This window comes from Strongylocentrotus purpuratus, unplaced genomic scaffold, assembly GCF_000002235.5.
Source record: "Strongylocentrotus purpuratus isolate Spur 01 unplaced genomic scaffold, Spur_5.0 spur5_scaffold_13, whole genome shotgun sequence".
Lineage (NCBI taxonomy): Eukaryota > Metazoa > Echinodermata > Echinoidea > Camarodonta > Strongylocentrotidae > Strongylocentrotus > Strongylocentrotus purpuratus.
Window position 1 is genome coordinate 23,030,479 of NW_022145598.1, and position 8,774 is coordinate 23,039,252.

Below are 8,774 nucleotides of genomic sequence, written 5' to 3' on the forward strand. Positions count from 1 at the left end.
GCGCCTTAAGCACCCCCTTAGATGGATACGTGCGCAATATAAATGTAGCTATTATTATAATAATTAATATTATTGTTACTATTATTATAATTATTGTTATTTATATTATCATAATCATCATCAGCATTATGATCAATATTATCATTATTATACAAACGAACGAATACACAACCTAATCTACATAAGCATAATCTCAATAACTTTTGCAGACTACAGATTGATCACCAAAGATCGACCAAATGCCGGCATCGTTGAGGTTTTCAACCAGGACATCGGATGGGGGCTCGTTTGTCAAAACAATTGGAACTTCGAACTAGCAAGTATAGCTTGTCGTCAGCTTAACTTTCCAGGAACTTCTCGACATCTTACGGCAGTTTTTTTCGACGACGGAGATGAGTGGTCGATGTCAGTAACTAATAATATATCAACATATTTTACAGGCTGTTCAGTTAGTAAGTGTACTATCAAACTGTAGTGTACCAATTGTAACAACAATGCTGATAATCATAATAATAACCCCAAAATATTAATGGTAACAATAAGAAGTAATAATAATCATATTAATAATCAAAGTGATGATAATGATAATGATAAAAACTCTAATAACAGGAACAAAAAAAAATAATAATAATGATAATGATAATGATCATACTAATAACAATACTAATAATAACAATTACAAGCGTGCACACACTCTTTCATTCTTTTTATGTGAGTGTGGAATAATAATATGGAAAAAATGTCCCCTGAAAAGAATGGCTCTTCAAGTGCGCCCTCGTATTCAATATATACAAAGTAAAAGCTAACCGTTGTGGTTGTGGTTTCATTCCACATATTTGTGTAGTTCTATAAACACATGTCTCTGTAAAGCACGTGTGACCTTTAGCAAGACTGGGCCAATTTCTCATCGGTTTGATAATAGCACACCCTCACAGTACACACAAATTAATACTTAGATGGTGCTTGATCAGCCTAATACATTCGCTTCTACACAGTTTCTTCCTCAATGCGATCGCATGACCAGAATTAAACTTCATCTTGAACCTACACCGTATTATCACAAGTATATCCCTAATCAGATCGACTTTCCTTCCCGAGGTTAAATCTTTGTTTATATATAATAATAATAATTATAATGATAATAATAATTATAATGATAATAATAATTATAATGATAATAATAATATCAATTAGTCCCATATTACCCAATGCATGTACATATGGAAATACAATTTATTTGAAGGAATTGCAATTAATCATTTTTCAGATGGGCCGAACATGCAATGTGATACGAACAACGGAGGTGGTAGCTGTAATTTCAACTATATGATAGCAGCCGTTTCCTGCAAAGGTAACACGGTTGTGATGTCTGCTTATCATTTCTAGCTGGTTCACTTAATACAGTTCACGTAATATGCATGTATGCTGATCCTGTTGTTAGTGCTGATTTTCAAAATATTGGTTTTCCACATGACTATTCTTGGCACTGGTTAATACATTCATAGTGACGAAATAATAATACGATTGTTCACATAGCATGGATGGCTGTCTGCCTTGGTAAATAGTTTTACTTCACATTTTGTTTTGTCTCTGACATGTGGAGTTGAACAGGGCTCATCCTGTTCTTACTTTATCTAATTAGTCTGAAAAATATTCTTCAACACCAATCTTTTTGATATCATATTTATGCAGATGATATTTACAAAAAAAATCACTTCATTCGAAACTAACCGACGCAATGCAGTCACCGCTATCCATAATCTTGAGGCTCATGTACAGGATGTTCATAATCGGTTACATTCACATTAAGTGATACTAAATCTTACAAAATGTGAATTTGTATTGTATTGTTCCAAGACTCAGTTAAATAAGGTACCTCCATTGCCCTTGCTGGTCATAATATATATTACTGTATCTCATGGATGTCATAACCTCGGTGTGTTTATGTTTCAAACTTGAAATGTTTAAAATGATATTAAAAAATCTGTTTATTTCAACATATAATTCATTATTTTTTCGTGTTAGTATATTGAACATACTTACACGAAAAACATTGAATTATATGCCGAATTAAACAGATAGAACTTCTATCTTATTTATTTTCCTTTGTTTATAATGCAAATGCTTCTATGTGATATCTTTTTTGTTTTTGTTACACAAGTGTGCTTTGAGCATTCATTTACAAGTGGATTCGGTGCTTTTTAAATCCCACATATTATTACTATAATTTACATATCAATAATCAAAGTAGACGTATATATACTGCTAGTATACTTCTACTACTAATAATACAAGTTCGATTGATGTAGCGCTAAATAAAAATGTTTCTAAGCGCTGTACTTATTATCACCCCGGCTATTGCCGATCGAGCTACCCTAATAAGGCGCTCTGGTACTCTAGGAATTTCATTTTACCTGGAACCCAAGCATTTTTATCATCTACAGTATTGGTGGAGAGTGGCTAAATAAGGTAGATTGGTGTATTGGCAAATAACATAAGTGTCAATGACAGGGACTCTCCGTACATTGTGCCTCTTATTCCGGGGACTTATCCGCTAGACCATGACATTTCCAATATAGTACATACATAGGAGGAAAAAATGTTGTGGAATAACTGCAACACAAATACTAAACATGCAATCGTGTCACAACGATATGCGTGCAATGACACACGTGTTTCTACGTTTCAAACGAAAGAGCTTCGCTCGAACCATCCAGAGCAATTTGTAAGAAGTCTGTAGCTTTTGTGATAGTTGAGATAGGTAGGGCGAAAGAAACGCCACGGGAACGGACGAAATGGCGCCTCGACTATCATGCATGAGGGATTTTGGAGAACGAAGAATTCAGTGACCATGAAGGAATGCTAGAGACTATGCCTACGAAGTTTGAAGGGAATCGGAATAGAGTAGACCATTCGTCCAAAGCCCCCCCCCCCGGTTTGGCCGAAAGGGTGCGTTGACTAGTCTTCCACATCAGATGTTTATAATAGAATTGACTGATGTGGAAGACTAGTCAACGCACCCTTTCGGCCAAACTGGGGGGGGGGGGGGGGGGGGGCTTTGGACAAATGGTTGCGTTCCGGTCAACAACGCACCCTTTCGACCAACCCGGGGGGGGGGGGGGCTTTGAACGAATGGGCGCGTTCAAGTCAATGCGACGCGACGTAAACGCTACCCATCCTTTCGGCATAAGCCGGAAGGGACCTAGAAAGGGCTCGCAAGCACTGCGTGCAAATCCATGGGATTTGGTTCATGATGAACATGTGGCACAAACAGCCGCCCATACTAACACAACCATGCAGAGTATAAACTGGCGTCTTAATTGGCCCCCTTGACGATTTTCAAAAATCCGACTTCGAGGTGCACTGCGTATCGCAACTCGAAATATCACTGCAAAATTTCCAGGAAATAACAGGACGGGAATTAAGGGGGCGAAAAGCAGTCTGAAAAATGACGTCATGGCCGATACGTGTTATAATTATAATATATTTGTAAATGTTGATCATTTACAAACTGAATCTGGCATCATACTGTCTGACATATCAGATCACTGTCCAGTTTATTGCAAAATTCAAAGTTTACTTAATCTTGCTAAATTGGTTCATGTCTATAAATAGAAATGTTGCATCTCTCTACAGGTCTGAATACACTCGTCAAGAGCTATTTTTAGAACGTGGATAAAATTGTTGTAAGACACAGATTATTGTTAGAATCATTTGTATTTAATGACTTGCCATTAATTTATTTTTTTATTTTTTACTGTTGTATCTATCTAATATTATGCACATGTTTTGTTACCTTGTATATGCCTTACTTTGTAAATTCTTTTCATATGCAGTTAATGTTGAAATAAAACCTAAATAAAATTATTAAAAATAAAAAAAATGGCGGAATCTCATCAGAAGTCGTATAGTGACCCTTTTTCAAATTCGATTTACTCAAAATGTTCTGCGTGAACCATATTTGGTATCATTCGAAAGAGCATTTCATTGCGGTCAGTTTGACACCATTGTCATCTGCGTGCAATGTCTTGTACGCATTAAACTGGTTTGTATGTAATGCATAGTAAAATCATCATTTTGGCAATAATTTTACGCTGACGTCATCAAATTCTGCCAAACTTGGCAGAAAGTTGTCACGTGCTCGGATACATGTGTATCCCATGTTTCTATGACGTAGGTATAAGGATCATCATTTTAGATCAAGTTGAAGTTGTTTCGCAATTTTCTTGAAAATAGCGAATTTGGAGGGTAATTTTCTCAAATTTGGTCAGCGTTAGGATATTTTTTATTTTTTATTTGGCTGGAAAGGGCATATCTTCAAGTATCTAAATCTAAAAAAGGGTACGGGTTGGCCAGAAACGATGAAGATACGGCCACAGAAAGAAAGACAATCCCCAGAACTTAAGAGGGCGCTATTAATTTGTTGCATATTCATTGGAGAGTTTAATTCAGCATGGCTTTGTGAAATTATGAGATAAAGATACTGCAAGAAATTGAGGCGAAGGTATGAGAAATTTAAGGCATTTTTAGATTTGTAGGGGTCTATTTTTCAAAAAGAAAATTGAGATTTTTCACGAAGTCGGTTTCGGATTTGAATTTGCACTGCGAATATGGCATTTTGAAGGTCAGGTTATGCGTCGCAGATGAAAGAACATATCCTGGAATGTTTAGAGGAATTTGTTAGAACTCTGTAGGATCTAAGATAGTGGAGATACACTGTAAAAAAATAATAGTCGAAATAACTCAATAAAATTGAGGAAAAGAATTACCTTATTTTTATTAAGTAAATATTACCTACGGCATCTTAAGTAGAATTTACTTATTTTGCTGAATAAATTTTTACTCAGTTAAATCGAGTAACATTAAAGAGAAGGTTGAGTACTGGTAAAAAAAAGAAAATTATTTCTCACAGAATCAAACGAAACTTACACTGAATGTTCAAGATTACAAATAAATGACATGTGCCAAACAATTTTGGAAGAAAATGTATACTGGCTGAGTAATGAGCATAGAAAGACAAGGAATCAAGGTAGTACCAACCCCGACACCATGCGTGTTGTCCCATACATAGCTTTCTGTGTATGTGCTTGTTACTTTACCAAGACTCGGTCAAATTTATCATGATTTTGATGACTCCAGAACCTTGCAGTGCACACCAATACTTACATGCTACATGATCAACTGTTTCTGATCCTTTCCACACCTTTTCTTTCACAATGCAATCGCATTACCAGTACTAAAGTTTATCTTTAACGTAAATAATTTAAGTATTGTAATCATTTTAGATAATTAACAAAAAGCTATGATAGGATTACATATTGCACGATTTGGTACCCATTTAATCTAACAAGTAACATCCACTAATCACTAACACTACTTCTACTTAAGATTTAACCGTATATATATATATCTACCACCATCACAAATTATATACCTCACTTAAGAAATCCAGCCATCTGATTGGTCGAATTGCATTCATAAACTTCAACTGTTCCTGTAAAATTCCAGGTAACCATGCTTAAAACATTTCAATATTTTTAATAACCATGGTTATTAAAAAAATAGGTCAGTCTCCATGGTTACCCCATAGGTTTACATGTTAAAAAATGGTTTGAGCGATGGAGGATACCATACGTGTGCGAAAAATTGGTCGGCAATTTCAATACAATTGAATCTCGATCGATCTTACCGACAATTTTATCTTGCATTGTTGACATGAAGACGAAAATTAACTCTCAAAAACAAAAAAACAACATCTGCCGATAGATCTTGATCTAAGTTCGTGCCAATATGCATTGCAAAAGTAAAAGAAGGGTCCGTTTCATGGAGCTTTTGCGAAGCATCCCTCACGCGGAGCCGTTTTCAATTCATTTTAATGTATATATTGGAGAAAACTGCCAAGCATGTTAACGGCGCGCGATAGCCGAGTGGTCTAAGCGTTGGTTTTCGATACACCTCTTGTTGTACGCAAGAGTTCGAATCCCGTCTTCGACAAAAATGTAAATTATTTTTTATTTTTTATTTTTTAGTCTATTTTTTTTCGGCATATAAAAGTATTAATGACTGCTTTAATATTCGAGAAATAGTTGTTTTCATACGCTCTCGGGAAGGTTACAATTGGGCTATTCCCCTCGGCAAGCCTCGGGGAATAGCACAATTCTAACCTTCCCTTGAGCGTAATAAAACAACTATTTCTCTCAAAGCAGTCATTAATACTATACTATTACATACGCTTCAATTCGACACATATTGAAAGGCTCCAAATTTTATATATACTTGATCGTAGCATCTTAAAAGGAAAATTGGTTGACAATTTCCTGAAATATCAAGTTTTGATTTGTTTTGAACTGGGTAACAATTAAAAATTGTCTTGTCTTTGTTTAGCCATGTTAAATGAATTAGTAAATGTTTTAAAGTCCTTAAATTTTCATTCAACCACAAAAAAGAATTGTTTTATTTAAAAAAGAGTTTAATTTGGTCTTAATGAATATTCATAAATTATGTAAATATTTCTATTATGCACTTCATCGGTCCTTACTTTAAAAAGATAAGAATAATCAACATAAATTGTTTTAGTAATACGTATAATTTCTGATTTTGAGTTAAAATTACTAAATTAATACAAGCTGAAATTACTTAAAGTTCTTATGTATTTGATTTTACGTAAATATTCCACGTATGTTCTACTAAATTGAAAGTTTGAGTTAGCAAGACTTAAATTTAGTGCGTAAGTGGCAAAACTAATGTTTACAAGTAAATTCTACATGGAAAAAATACGTAAAAATTACCAATGAACAAATTATTTTTTAAAGTGTAGGAAGGAAGAAAGAAAGGCCTTAAAACGGACCAGAAACGGAAAAATGGCGCCTGGACGGTTATGCATGAGTGATTTCCAACACTCTTACTTACGAGCAACGACTGGAGAAGCTAGCTTTGCCACCCTTATATAATCGTCTCATTTACTTGACGGTGTCATTTGTTGTAAAATGCATCCGTAGTTGTCATGATGTACCCGATTATGTTCTTCCCGTTCCCAGTTCAAGACGCTCCCATAGTCTTTTCTTCAACCATCGACTTGCAAGATCTAATGCTCTGAAATTTTCATGCTTTTATGCCTTTCCTAGGTTCTGGGATACTTTACCTGAAGAGATCAGGGATCTGTGTGTGGACACCTCTATATCGCCCTGTTTGGGTGCGCTGAGGGGTTTGCTCTTTGAGCAGTCTCCCATTGAGAGGGCGTTCTGATGTAGGTGTTGGAATTTGGTTCGGTTCGGTTTAGCTGATTTTCTTAAATTAAGTAAATTAGTTGAATTGAATTGAGTTGAGTTCTGGCACTTATGTCGGAGTGCCTTTTCGGTGGGAGGCTGTTCTGGGAGTGAACTTTTTGGCGCATTCGAGCGGGGTGGTGTGGAGGTCTCTACGCGCGGATCTCTGATCCCTTCAGGTATTACATTAAATAAATTACATTAAATTGAATTATGTTATTTTATTTTACCGTTACATGCCGTACCTAATTGTTATTTTCTTCATGCCACAAAGTTCAACATACATGCAATCATTCTATAAGTTATTATGCTTGATGAATGAACTTGTATTATGTTATTTTATTTTACCGTTACATGCCGTACATGATTGTTATTTTCTTCATGCCACAAAGTTCAACATACATGCAATCATTCTATAAGTTATTATGCTTGATGAATGAACTTGAATTATGTTATTTTATTTTACCGTTACATGCCATACATGATTGTTATTTTCTTCATGCCACAAAGTTCAACATACATGCAATCCTTCTATTAGTTATTATGCTTAATTAATGAACTTGAATTATGTTATTTTATTTTACAGTTACATGCCGTACATGATTGTTATTTTCTTCATGCCACAAAGTTCAACATACATGCAATCATTCTATTAGTTATTATGCTTGATGGATGAACTTGAATTATGTTATGTTATTTTACCGTTACTTCTTAAATCTATTTATATGTAACACCAGTGGATGTGGAGAACCTCTTGACAGAATGGATATTCTTTTAGGTAATCCTCAGGCGTCCGCTGGTGGCTTTTTCACTGTCTTGTTACTCTTAATGTTATATGCTCTGTGTTGTCATTCCTATTTTGTTTATACATGTACCTGGAAATCAAATAAATTTCAAATTTCAAATTTCGAAAATTGAAGAACGTTGATGAAATGCTAGAGACTATGCCTATAAAATTTGAAAGGAAAAGAACATGAGGAAAGGGCATAACTAGTGATAACACGTACTACGTGCAAAACGAATGCGATTTTCTGACGAAAACACGGAAAACACGGAAAAGAATATTAATAGGGTAGAATGTGTACGTAAACAAGGCAATGACGATATTCGTCATTTCAATAACACGAGGTTCCATTTGAAGTCTAGCTGAATTGTGTGGGAAGTGTTTCGTTGTTATCGTTTTCATTTTTTTCTTTAATTTAGAACCAGGTTATATTGGATGTTTCAGGGCTTTCAACTTTTTCTGGTCCGGCAGAGATCGTGTGCTCTCTGATGGTCCCCATCAATATGAATATATGACGATTGACCTGTGCATCAACGCATGCGCACAGAAAAGATACTTCTACGCAGGTGTGGAATTTGGGAACAACTGTTTCTGCGGAGGACAAGATGAAAACTTTGCCAAATATGGAAACGCTTCGGATGGGGAATGTAATATGCTTTGTGCTGGAGATCGCCTTGAATCATGCGGGGGCTCAGATAGAATCGGCATCTACCGAGGTAAAGGAA

General features: G+C 35.3%; 1 long non-coding RNA gene across 1 annotated transcript; it reads left to right on the forward strand.

The window, feature by feature from the left end:
* The first annotated feature begins 391 nt into the window (after positions 1-391).
* LOC115923053 lies at positions 392-8,491 on the forward strand. The gene is made up of 3 exons (XR_004063747.1): positions 392-452; positions 1,268-1,351; positions 8,469-8,491. It is a non-coding gene; the product is annotated as an uncharacterized LOC115923053 (long non-coding RNA).
* Positions 8,492-8,774: the final 283 nt, after the last annotated feature.